Genomic DNA, 13,405 nt, shown 5'->3' with positions numbered 1-13,405 from the left:
TTTAAAATTTAGACATTTGGTGTGTTTCATCATCTCCTCCCCGAATGATCCTGCGGCTTCAGCCTAATCACCTGACGCCTCAGGCAGATTGGTAACAGAAAAGGGTTACCAGGTAACAGAAACCAAGCTTAGCCTAATCCCCTTGGCACTTTAAAGTTTGAAAAGAAAAGAAGTACAGCCTATTAATAGTTAATAGCCATTGCTTTAGCTTAACATACAGGTTTTTGGCCTGTAGGTCGCTTGCATTACAGCCAAATATATTTTTAATATAAATCTAGAAACCCATTACAATACATCAAATACTCAAATTTATAAGAAAAGATATATCTATGCAAGCAAGCAGATTAATCCTTAGGGCTACACCATGCTGTGCTGTGGTGCTCACTCTCCAGCGCTGGGGGGACTTCCATCTCATCCTCCAGGCCGTGAGGGCCATTTGGAGGAGGGGAGGTAGACCAGGAGGCAGAATGTCGCGGCCTAGTGGCAGGCCTGCAACTTCCATGACTGCCTGCTGGCTTTCGGAGTCAGTCACGGATTGTTGTGGGGCCCACTGGGGGTCTCCGGAACTGCTGCTGGCGAGTATCCTCCCCAGTCCTCACTACAACAGTGACCATCTTTGCCACCTTGAACACCCGGGGCCGCAGATGGGTCTGCACAGGTGCCAGGTGCTCTCCTTCCTTCGGGAGGGAGGATACTCTGTGATTTTCCTGCAGGAGACCTACATGGATCCAGCCAGAGGAGATGCGTGGAAGGGTCAGGGCCTTCTATACCAGCCTCTTCTCCCCGGATCCGACCGACGTCGATGCCTGCACAGTGCACTGGAACTAACTCCCGACAGTCAGTGAAGGTGACCAGGACCGGCTAGAGCTGCTTCTCACTCTGGCAGAGCTCGCAGAAGCCCTCTGTCTCATGCCCCCAATGAATCTCCGGACCTGGACGGGCTGACCGTGGAGTTCTACCGTGTGTTCTTGGACGTCTTCGGCACACACCTTCTCACCATCTGGGCTGAGTCCTTGGGGAGCAGGTACCTCCCTCTGTCATGCAGGCTTGCTACTGAAGAAGGGGGACCTCCTTGACCTTTGGAACTGGTGTCCCATCTCGCTCCTCAGCATGGACTACAAAATCATACCGAAGGCCAGCTCACTGTGGCTGGGGTCCGTGCTGGTGGATGTGGTCCATCCCGACCCGACTTACACCGTCCCGGGCTGCACCAACTTTGATAAGCTACACCTGGAGCTTGGGTATAGGGATGGTCTATCTTTCACCCTCCTCTTTCTGGACCAGGAGAAGGCATTGACAGGATGGACCATGGGTTTCTCCTTGGCACTCTGTATGAGGTAGTCCTCAGGCCCCAGTCTGTGGGTTTACTGCAGGTGCTGTACACCTCCATGGAGTGCTTGGTCATGCTCAACTGGACTGTAATAGAACCGGTCAGCTTCAGGCGCGGGGTGCATCAGGGGTGTCTGCTGTCAGGCCAACTGTATACTCTGGCAATCGAACCCTTCCTCTGTCTCCTCCGTTGTAGGTTGACGGGGTTGGTTCTCTCTGAGTTGTAGCTGCAGCTGGTCTTGTCAGTGTACTCCAATGACGTGCTCCTCTTGGTACAGGACTCGGGCAACCTGGTACGGTAGGAGACCTGCCAGGTGATCTACTCAGTGGCCTACTCCGTCCAGGTAAATTGGGTCAAGAGCTGCGGCCTGATGGTTGGGGATGGGTGGCAGATGAGCTCCCTCCCACCCACACTTCAAGCCATTCAGTGGAGCACGGGTCCATTGCTCTATCTCAGCATTTACCCATCCTTCTCTGCCGGAGAACTGGCCGGATTTGGAGGCCAGGGTGGGTGAGCAGCTGTGGAGATGGACGGGACTGCTGTGATGCCTTACCATGCAGGGGAGGGCACTGGTGCTTAACCAGCTACTCATGTCCATGCTCTGGCACTGGCTCAACCCCTGAGCCCAGTCGCGGGGATCCTGGCCCTGCTCCAGACAGTAGCTCTGGAGTGCGATGGGTTTGGGACTGTCACCTGATGTGCTGGAATTACCTCTGAGCCCGTTTTCCCTGCTAGCTTGGGACTCCAGAACCCTGCCTTGTTGAGCCAGACACGCTAACCTGCTGCAACACAGACCCAGGTCTGGTCCAGCACCTAACTCCCAATGATGTGGGCCTCTAGGGGCCTGGCTGATGGGCAGGAGAGAGGAGCCTATTTCCACCTGGGACTGTCAGCTGTGAGCCCTCTGCTGGAGCGAGGGCCTAGGACAGGTCGGACCTTTATCATGAGAGACTTAAGAGCATATATAAGAACGTCCACACTGTGTCAGACCAAAGGTCCATCTAGTCCAGTATCCTGTCTGCCGACAGTGGCTAGTGCCAGGTGCCCCAGAGGGAACGAAAAGAACAGGTAATCATCAACTGATCCATCCCCTGTCACTGATTCCTAACATCTGGGAAACAGAGGCTAGGGACACCATCCCTGCCTATCTTGGAAAATAGCCATTCATGGACCTATCCTCCATGAACTTACCTAGTTCTTTTTTGACCCTGTTACAGTCTTGGCCTTCACAACATCCTCTGGCAAAGAGTTCCACAGGTTGACTGTGCATTGTGTGAAGAAATACTTCCTTTTGTTTGTTTTAAACCTGCTGCCCATTAATTTCATTTGGTGACCCTAGTTCTTGTACTATGAGAAGCAGTAAATAACACTTCCTTATTGACGTTCTCCACACCAGTCATGATTTTATACATCTCTTGCACGGATTTCACTTTTCGCACTGTATCTTTTAATTTCTGTTTAACTAACTTCCTCATTTTTGTCTAGTCCTCCTTTTTGGAAATTAAATTATTCATGCTATGGTGTTTTCCCTGCCACAGGGATGTTAAATTTAATTATGGTATGGTCACTATTACCAAGCGGTGCAGCTATATTCACCTCTTGGACCAGATCCTGTGCTCCACTGAGATCTAAATCAAGAATTCCCTCTCCTCTGGTGGGTTCCAGGACTAGCTGCTCCAAGAAGCAGTCATTTAAGGTGTCAAGAAACTTTATCTCTGCATCCCATCCTGAGGTGACATGTACCCAGTTAATATGGGGATAGTTGAGAAATCCTCTATGATTATTGAGTTTTTTATTTTTCTAGCCTCTCTAATCTCCGTGAGTTTTCACAGTGACTATAACCATCCTGGTCAGGTGGTCTGTGATATATCCCTACTGTGATATTCTTCTTATTCGAGCATGGAATTACTCTCCATAGAGATTCTATGGTACAGTTTGGTTCATTGAAGACTTTTACTTCATTTGATTCTATGCTTTCTTTCACATATAGCGCCACTCCCCCCCCCCCCGCATGACCTGTTCTGTCCTTCTGATAGATTTTGTACCCTGGTATTACTGTGTCCCATTGATTATCCTCATTCCACCAAGTTTCTGTGATGCCTATTATATCAATATCCTCATTTAATACGAGCCACTCTAGTTCACCCATCTTAATATTTAGACTTCCAGGCCAGAGAGAGACATGGGAGACCAGATCCAAAATTTCTGTGCTACCTAATTTGGAGCAGGGACTTAAACACAGGTCTCCCATGTCTCACACGAGTGCCCTGAGCATCAGGCAAATGGCTATTCTGGGTGGGGCTCTCAGGCTCTCTGGCTGGAGCTCTTCCACTTTGTGGAAATATAATTTATTTAATATTTTTTATTTTAATTTGATTTTTGTTTCTTACGTAACCAACTCTAAGCTCTGAGGTCTGACCTCTGTGCCTGCTGCTTATAATCACTTCAAATCTATCTTCTGTAGTGAATAAACATGTTTTATATTTTACCTTAAGCAGTGTGTTGAAGTGCTTAGGGAATCTCAGCTCAGGTTACAAAGGCTGGTGCGTGTCCTCTCCACATCGAGGGAGGGACGGACTGGTAATGAACTTACCCTGGCCAGGCTTCGCACCAGGCCAGGACGGTGCAGCTCTGGGGTGCAAGGCTGGGGAGCTGGGGGGAATTGGCTGGAGCCTCGCTAGTGTTAGGTCATGAGTGGAGGGGAGATTATTCATATAACTCAGCTGGGTGTGTCCCTGCCTGTGGCAGTTCCAGTAAGTGCTGGAACTGCCAGAGGTTTGTGGCTTGACTCAGCATCACAGTGAGAGAGGGATACCCCAGGTTGGTGGGACAGAGGGCTCAGTGGTCCCACAGTCCAGGTTGCACCCTGGGGACCCCATCCCAGGAGGTCTGTTTTGCGGTTAGTCCCAGGAAACACAGGGACTCTCCAAACAACTCCTGGCTGGGCAGGTTGTTCAAAGCCAAGAGGGCTGGCTGGCGATGCTTCGAGGAAACAGCCAAGTTCATGGACATCTGTCCACCTCTCACCTTTAAAGAACTCTTTCCTCCTTTCTTTGTACAAGGAGCAGGCTCTCTACAGCAAAACAGAGCAGGGGATATAGAATGACCCCCGAGACATCTCCTTGTCTTCATTTCCTGCTTGTTTACCAGGGACCACACGTTTCCTGGAACTCTACACAGAGCATAGAGCCCAACGATGTTCTGCAAACAATCAAATCAAGGGCAACGTGTGACTCGAAGGCCCTGATTAGGACCTTGTGATAGCAACACACTAGAAATAATAAATAATCATCTCTGTTTAATGCATGGAGAGGCTGTGCCCAAGGTCACCCAGTGAATCTATGGCAGAGATGGGTCTCTTCACTCCGAGCTCCATGTCTGATGACACTTTATTTCTAGTTAAATGACTTGGGCCAAATCCTCATATAGTGTAAGTGGGTGCCACCTCACTGAAATCAAGGGAGATCATCTGCACTATATAAACCAATGGAGAGAGAGAACCAGGTGTCTGTGCTGTTGCATGGACCGTACCAGCCAGGTCTGAGCGAGATTAAGCTCTTCCTGCTGCCTCAGTTTCCCCATCTATAAAAAGGGGGATACTTCCTTGGAGTAATGAACAATAGTCTATGAAGCACCAATCAACAGTCAGCTCTGTGTCCATGTGTCATCATGCCTCAGTAGGACACAGCTGAGGATGCGAAATTCAGGACCAAATGCTGAGAAATAAGGCAGACTCACCGCAAACTGTGGTATTCTATCATTAAATTATACCAAGCCAGTAACAAAAGTAACCTTCTGTCTCGCGGCACTGGTTAACAGAAACCAAAAAAACAGTCTCCTTAGGCATCCCAGCTCTTGGCTCACCACTGGGACAGTGGAGTGTATGCTGAGTGGTTACTGAAAACTGGTTTAACCAGATCTAGGGTCCGTCCAATCCCAAGAGATCAGCTGCATAGCCATGCCAATATAGAACTCAGATCTTACCCTATGATCACACTGCTCCCAATCCTTTAGCAATTAAAAACTAAAGGGTTAATAATAAAAGAAAAGAAGAGCTATAAATGGTTAACAGATCAGATACATCCAAGTGATTTTTCAGTGTTCAGAGATCAGGAACACAGCAGTGATGGAATAAACAGCTGGCTTGCAAAAGTCTCTCTGGAATCACCCAATCAGGTTGGGGGTCATCAGTCCTTGTTCAGAACTTCCTTGTTAGAAATCCAGTCCAGAGAATCAAGCAGGAAATGAAGACAAGATGGAGATGTGTCGGGGGTCCTTCTATATCCTCTGCTCTGTGCATGGAATTTTACTGTCCCAAACAAAGCCCACCGCCCCTGTTTGTGAAAAGTTACTGGCCCAAGTTGGAGTCCAGGGTCACATGAGCAGGTCACATGTCCTTACAACATGGTCTCAAATGCTAGCAATATGCAGGTGACATCAAGCTCCTTCTATCCTTCCCATAGGACCACACCACTATCACCAAGTTGACCCAGTTCTTGGATGGAACAGCTGGCTGAAGATGAACCCAAGCAAGACAGAGGTGATGCTGGTAGCCAGAGCAAAGCATTTTGAAGAGTTAGCAGCCACGGTGCAGCGTCCTTTGGCTGAAGGTTCACACCCACAATAGGGCAATTCACTCCGTAGTCTAGGAGGGCACTTGCATGCCTCGCTGATGCTGAGCTCTCTCATAGCAGCGTCTGTGAGTGGTGCTTTCTACATCTCTGGTTGTCTAGGGTTGTCCCACTGGAACAATTTAGCAAGGATCGTGGTGTGTCTCCATCACTGGCCACGTTTCAGTTGAGATGGGATGTTTTTTTCTCAAAGATCTGCTCCTAGTTCAAACAGGAATTAATCAGGGCAGTTCTACGGCCTGTGGAATGCAGGGGGTCAGAGGAGATGATCACAATGGTCCCTCCTGGCCATATAATTTACAAATCTATCTAGAGTCCCCTGGAAGGATAATATTTGTGTGGGCCTCAGTCTGTGTCCTTGTCACACCCTGGGTGTCACATTTTGGGTCTGGGCAGGTTGAAAGGAACAAAGGAAATTCAAAGCTCAATGATGTTTGCTATTTAATGCCTCTGATAGGAAATGAACCAGACTGCCTGCGATTCTTTGTGCACTCCTACGTCTCTCTCTATAACACTCCCAGCATCCTTCAGTGCACGAACCAAACTGTTGTGTGTCTTGTGGTTTGTATCTATCATTCCAGGTGCACTGAATTTGGGCTGAACTCCAGTGTGTGACTGGAGAATGGGATGGGCCATCTCCTGCTCCGACCCCACCGGCCTGAGCTCTGAAGGCTTCTGTTAACTGTGAACAGCTGCAGGTTGGGCTCATTAGCTTCAGCTCTGTGTGAGGGGACTGTTGTCCCCTCAGTAAAACTTAGTGGGGTGGGAGTTGACTGGCCAGCTCCCAGTACCAAAAGGAAGGGGAAGGGTGAATGAGTTAAGCGCCCGGTGCAGAGAGAGCACCCCAGAGTAGGGACACCCTAGACCCTGTCCTAAGTGACCTCGACAAGGTTGGGGGTCGAGCCCCCCAGGAATCCTGGGCCCAGCCTTGCCGGGGTTACGAGGACTCTGCCACACATAGGAGTGGAAGGGGAGCCCTCAAGTCAGGCAGGCCTCTGGGTAAAGAGAGTGGGAGCGAGGACTCAGATCCTTTCACTAGTCCATTGCATTGGGGTGGTGTATAAGCCAGGAAAGTTCCCCAGAAGAGTGGGACCGTTTCCCTACTTACATCTGTTAGGAATTCTTCACAGACTCGCCTTACTTTTGTCTTCTAAGGGGAAACTTTTACCCTTGGAACATTTTGCTCTTTTGTGCCACGCAAGGCTCTTCAAATATCTGCAAAACGTGGAATAACCTGCTCCCTCTGCCTGACTGAGGCCATGTCTACACTACACACCTTACAGCAGCACAGCTGTATCGCTGCACCTACGCTAGTCTTACGTGTAGCCACTCTATGCCCATGGGACAGAGATCTCCTGCCGGCAGAATTAAACCACCCCCAGGGAGCGTCTCCTGCTGACATAGCGCTGTCCACAATGGTGCTTTTGTCGGTCAGGGGGTGTTTTTTCACATCCCTGACCAACAAAAGTTTCACCAACAAAAGTGCCAGTGTTGACAAAGCCTGAGCTGCATTATAGTAAAGACGTCCACTGCCTCAAGTCCTGCACTGTTTAAGAAGATTGCAGTTTTCTGCTGGTCTTTCTCTCCAAATCCAGCTGCTTGCATAGATATATCTCAAAATTCTGTCTGAATCTCTTCCCGGAGTCTGCTGCGTTACCTGAGAGTTTCAACTCCTTGGGGGGTTTCAATTGTTCCATCTCCAGGGTGACTCCTTCCCTGTTCATCACAGCCCTGTTACCTCTGCCCTCTCCTCTGGTCTCCCCTCCAGTACCGGGGTTGTCCTGGGAATTCATGAGAAGGAGTCTCAGTCTGCACCCTTAGAAGGGAGGCGTGATTAGAACTAACGCAGAGTAACAAAAGCTAATGGAGAGACACGTGCTCCCAGCTTTGTGTCTGGTGCAGCCGCCACTCAATGGCCCATTCTCGCTAGTCCCAATCTAGTTCCCCTGAACACGTGTTCTGCTCTGAAAGGCCCAGGACACACTTCCAACAGCCAGGGCAGGGCTGTGCATTTCAGCTGTCTCATACCCACCCAGCAGCCTTTGTAACCACCCATCCTTAGTGCTGTTCCTCCCCCATCTTCTCACCTGCCCCCTTGCTGGTCTGTTACATACAGTAGCTGTGTCTTATCTTAAGGGGCTGTTTCTCCTTCTGTGTTTGCGAAGGGCCCAGCACAAGGGGCCCTGAACTGGAGCGGGGCCTCTGGAGCCTTCCACAATAGAAATATTGATCATAAATTATAAACACAACAATCCAGCCAAATCAGGGCCTAGACCCCCTTTGCCTTTAGATAAAGACAAAGGATCAAACCATGGTTGCCAGCTATAGAGTGTTGGTAACTTGAATACAGTAACTCCTCACTTAAAGTCATTCTGGTTAAAGTTGTTTCGTTGTGATGCTGCTGATCAATTAGGGAACATGCTCGTTTAAAGTTGTGCAATGCTCCCTTCTAATGTCGTTTGGCAGCCGCCTCCTTTGTCCACTGCTTGCAGGGACAGCATCCTGTTGCAGCTAGCTGGTGGGAGGCTTGGAACCAGGATGGACCGGCAGCCCCCCTATCAGCTCCCCGCTCCCCTAAGTTCCCTGTGCAGCAGCTGCCCAGCAGGCTATCAATTGCAGCTGTCCCTTCCCCCACTGCCATGTGCTGCTCCTGCCCTCTGCCTTGGAGCTGCTCCCCCAGCCTCCTGATTGCTGTGCGGGGAAGAAGAGGGGGCTAATGTCAGGGTGTCCCCCTCCCCCCATGCTCCTGCACCCCGCTTACCCCTTCTCCGTATAGAGCAGAGTGGAGACACGGACGGAGAGAGACAGAGAGAGCTTGGGGCAGCAGCTGCTGTCTCAACTTCCTGATCCACTTAAAAAGACAATGCACTTGAGAGTGGGTCAGCTTACTTAAAGGGGCAGTGTGCATCTCTCTCTCTCCCACACACAAGGTGTGTGTCTGTCTCTGTCTGCTATGCTGTCTCCCCTCCCCTCCATTCCTGCTGCCTTCTAGAGTGAGAGGCTACATTAACAACAACATGTTAACCCTTGAGGGCTCAGCTGAGTGCTAGTTCAACATTTAGCATAGGGGTTCTCAAGCTGGGGGTCGTGACCCCTCAGGGGGTCATGAGGTTATTACATGGGGGTCCACCCCAAACTCTATTTTGCTACCAGCATTTATAATGGTGTTAAATATATAAAAAAGTGAAAAATATTTCCCTGGAACCTAACCCCCCCTATTTACATTAATTCTTATGGGGAAATTGGATTCGCTTAACATCGTTTTGCTTAAAGTCTCATTTTTCAGGAACATAAGACGCTAAGTGAGGAGTTACTGTACACGTGGACATGGCACCGCGGTTCGGTTTGGACAAATACCCCTGGAGAAATACCCCCAATTAGCCAGATGAGCAGGCAGAGAGTTCAGCTGTGGGAATCCAACTGCCCTAAAGCTGGGGCAGTCCTGGAAAGACTGACTCAGCCTGGAACATTCGATTTCAATTCAACGTGGGAGTGACTGGGAGGAAATGAACCGAGAGGGAGAGACCAAATCCAATGCAAACATTGAACCAGTCTCTATCCTGCTTATAGGACCCCTGTGATAACTGAAGGCGGCAGGGGGAGGGGGTCATAGCTCCCTTCTGGACAGCCAGCCAGCCAGTTAGCTGTAAAATCCCTTTTGGTGTCTGTTCTCTGCTAGCTTGACCTCTAAAGGGTTAACAAGCCCACAGGTAAAGGTAAGGAGTGGGCTCCTGACCAAAAGAGCCAATGGGAAGATAGAACTTTTTAAAATTGGGAAAGAAACTTTCCCTTTGTCTATTGTTCTCTGGGCTGGAGGGACACAGAGCAGCAATGCTATAAGCAGGAATGCTGTGTAAGGCTTGAACCAGGTATGAAAATTCTTCAGATCATACCTAGAATTACTCATTTGAAACCCCCCAAATATGTAAGTAAATTAGGAATGTTTAGCTAGACGTGATCACGTTTATTTCTTTATTTGGCGTGTGGATCTCCTCTGTGCTAACCCCCTATGCTTTTGTTTGCTTGTAACCTTTAAGCTGAACCTCCAAGAAAGCAATTTTGGGTGCTTAATTTTGGGAATTGCTCTTTTAAAATCTAGCAAAAGCCGACGTTCCAGATGTATTTTCTTCCTTTTTGTTTTTAATAAAATTCACCTTTTGTAACACCAGGATTTGGATATTTGGTTTCCTAAGAGGTTTGTGCATGTTGTTGGAGTAGCTGGTAGCAACAGCTAATTTCCTTTGTTTTCTTTTTCAGCTCTTCCCCGGGGAGAGGGCGGTGAAAAGGCTTGAGGGTACCCCACAGGAGGGTTTTTTGGTTTTGTTTTTTTTTTTTGCATTTGGGTAGTGGCAGCATTTACCAAGACAAGGTCAGAGAAAAGCTGTAACCTTGGGAGTTTAATACAAGCCTGGAGTGGCCAGTATTAATTTTTAAAATCCTTGCAGGCCCCACTTCTGTACTCAAAGTGACAGAGTGGGAATTCAGCCTTGACAGCCCCCCTTCTTCCAAGGCAGTTTTGTAGGGGGGTGGCCTCTGTCCCCAGGACAGGCCCCCGGCTGCCCTCTCTCCACAGGAACGTTCTGTTGGTGTTGCTTTTACTGAGTCTGTTCACCCAAAGTGATCCCAGTGACTGTGATGTGTTGGCAGGTTTCTGAGTGGGAGTGGGAGTGGAAGTGGAGTCCCGGAGTTCATACCTCACAGGAGTGGGTAGATCACAAAACCTCAGATTCACCTTGAGAGGACGGTGAAGGGATATGTTCATAGTGACTTTCCTTTGTTAGGTGTTTTGAAGATCCTTCGTTGAAAGGTGCTGCACAGTTTGATGATCGTTACTGATGAGAATTACTGATCTCTAATCCCTTAGCGACAGTCCAGGATGGCTGCAGAAAGTTTTGTATCTCCCTTAAGTAATCTATCCCCAGATCTGTTTGTCTACTACCTACCCATCCCCCCTGGGCATTTCCAGGGTATCAGACCCTATGGAGACCTAGGAATTATCTCTAATTTTCTTCCTAATTGACTATAATTTTTCAATATACACAAATGCACAGAGCAGCCAATTCCTCTCTGACTCAGCACAGAGCCCAAGAGTTCTCATCTCCCTTTGGGAAGGTCCCTTAATTGCTGTTTACTTCTAAAGCCGGATAAATAGCACAGAAGCGCAGACAGGCCTGTCTCCAGCCTGTTTACATTCAGATGCCGCTCCTCCACTAGAGGCTGAGTGAACCCCACTGGGATTGCACAGAGCTATATTATAAATGGTGCACATCCCTGTGTCGGCTCTCGGCATGGGATACTGCTGCAGATGCTGGGATGAGAGAGGTGTGGGACACGGCTACCTGAGGGGGATTCCCAGGGAAGACACTTCCATCTCAGGAGTCACAGGTACCCATCTCTTGCTGAGGAGCTCACCTGCTCGACAAACCCAGTGCAATGTGGGCGTGATGGGACAGAGAGTAGGTCTGGGGTCCTTTCCGATCTGCACAGACATTAAACATCCCAGGGCTCTTGCCACAGGTGATGAATTTGCTCCAGTATCACTGGCCAAAATGTCCCTCTTTCCTGTGCACTCCCTCCCGCCCCGGCTGATGGCCTCTAGCCCTGAGGTGGCTGCATTTCAGTGGCACAGTGGACCCTTCAGGATGAAAGGTGTTAGTAGATGCACAGTACAAGGCCAAATTCTGAAGCTATGGCCCGTGATTTGCTCAGGTGCCATTGAGGCAAAACTCCCCTTGAAGTAAAAACTGATTAAAGACCTCAGGATCCAGCTGTGTGTTAATGCACAGACACTCACCTCGTGCTCTTGCATTTCAGTGCTCTGACTGTTAACGGGGGGGGGGCTGTTACCTGACTTTTATCTGCTGGAAAGCATGGAGGTGCTAGGGCTCCTCGCTGGAACAATTATAAGAACTTTTCAACATGGGCAAGACATCTCTCTCCTACCTTCATTCGAGAAGTCAGCTGAAGTGTTATGCCTGAAACTCTCAAAACACAAATCAACCGGAAGCAGACACCCATCATGGGAAATTTCAGTCCAAATGCGTAAAATTTAGCAAACTTATAAGCAACTGAAAATCAGGTCTCCTAATTGAAGGTGTCAGAAGGACTCAACTAACTTTGGTGCCCCCACCACCACCTACAATGGCCAATCCATTTGTGAATCTCATTGAGCTAAGCTCTTCTCCAATAATGGCAGTGCCAAGGAGTTCCACAGGCCAAATATAGATTACGTAAACAATTTTCTTTTCTCAGTGTTATATGTTCAGATTTTCAATGTAATTGAATGTTCCCTTGTTCGTGTGTTGTGAGACAGAGTAAATATTAATGTCTGATCTTTATCTTTTCGTTATCAATGGATTCATAGGGTTCAGTGTCAGAAGGCACCATTAGATCATCCTGTCTGACCTCCAATATAACATAGGCCATGAAATTTTACCCAATTACCCGTGTATTGAGTTCAATAACTTGTGTCTGACTAAGGCCTGGTCTACACTAGGATTTTATATTGTAGAATCATAGAGCCGCAGGGTAAGAAGGGACCGCAAGGAACATCTAGTCTCACTCCCTGCCATGATGCAGGGTTTGTTGCACCAAAACCATCCCAGACAGATGAGTATACAGTCTCAGTTGGAAAATCTCCCGCAAAGGAGCTTCCACGACCTCCTGAGGCCTCTGTTCCATTGTCCTCCTATTCTTACAGTTAGAAAGTTCTTCCTGAGATTTCATAAATCTGCTCTGCTGTAGTTTTAACCCACTGACTCTTGTCCCACCCACCGTGGTGAGACAGAACAATTTTTCTCCATCTTTTTTAATGGCAGCCTTTCAAGTAGCTGAAGACCGCTGTCATCCCCATTCAATCTCCTCTTTTTCAAGGTAAACATATCCAGTTCCTTCAGCCTTTGCTCGTATGGTTTGTGCTCCATCCCTTGGATCCTCTTTGTCTGTCACCTCTGGATCCTTTCCAGTTCCTCTACATCCTTCCTATACACTGGTGACCCAAACTGGACAGAATGCTCCAGCTGAGGCCTAACCAGCGCTGAGTAGAGGAATACTATCACCTCCGGTAACTTGCATGCTCTGCCTTTGTTAATGCAACCCACAACTGCATTTTCTTCCTTTGCAATAACAAAGAAATCCACACCCCAGAGAGATGTTGCTGTATCAACCTAACCCTGGTGCAGACAGCATGAGGTCGATGGAATTATTCTTCCATCGACCTAGCTACCTCATCTTGGGCAGGCAGATTATCTAAGCTGACAGGAGAACAATTGCTATCTGTGTCACTGGTGTCTACACTGAAGCGGTACTGCAGCGCCCCTGTAGCCTTTTAAGTGAAGACAAGCCCTTAAGCAGATCTTCTAGAAATGCATCCAGTCTGGATCTGCAGACATAAGGGGGTTGGAGAATCCCCCACTTCCCTTCACAGTTTGTCCCAACAGTTGTT

The sequence above is a fragment of the Terrapene carolina genome, unplaced genomic scaffold, assembly GCF_002925995.2.
Source record: "Terrapene carolina triunguis isolate 2854851 unplaced genomic scaffold, T_m_triunguis-2.0 Scaffold304, whole genome shotgun sequence".
In the NCBI taxonomy this organism is placed as follows: domain Eukaryota; kingdom Metazoa; phylum Chordata; order Testudines; family Emydidae; genus Terrapene; species Terrapene triunguis.
This window is presented reverse-complemented; position numbering follows the sequence as displayed.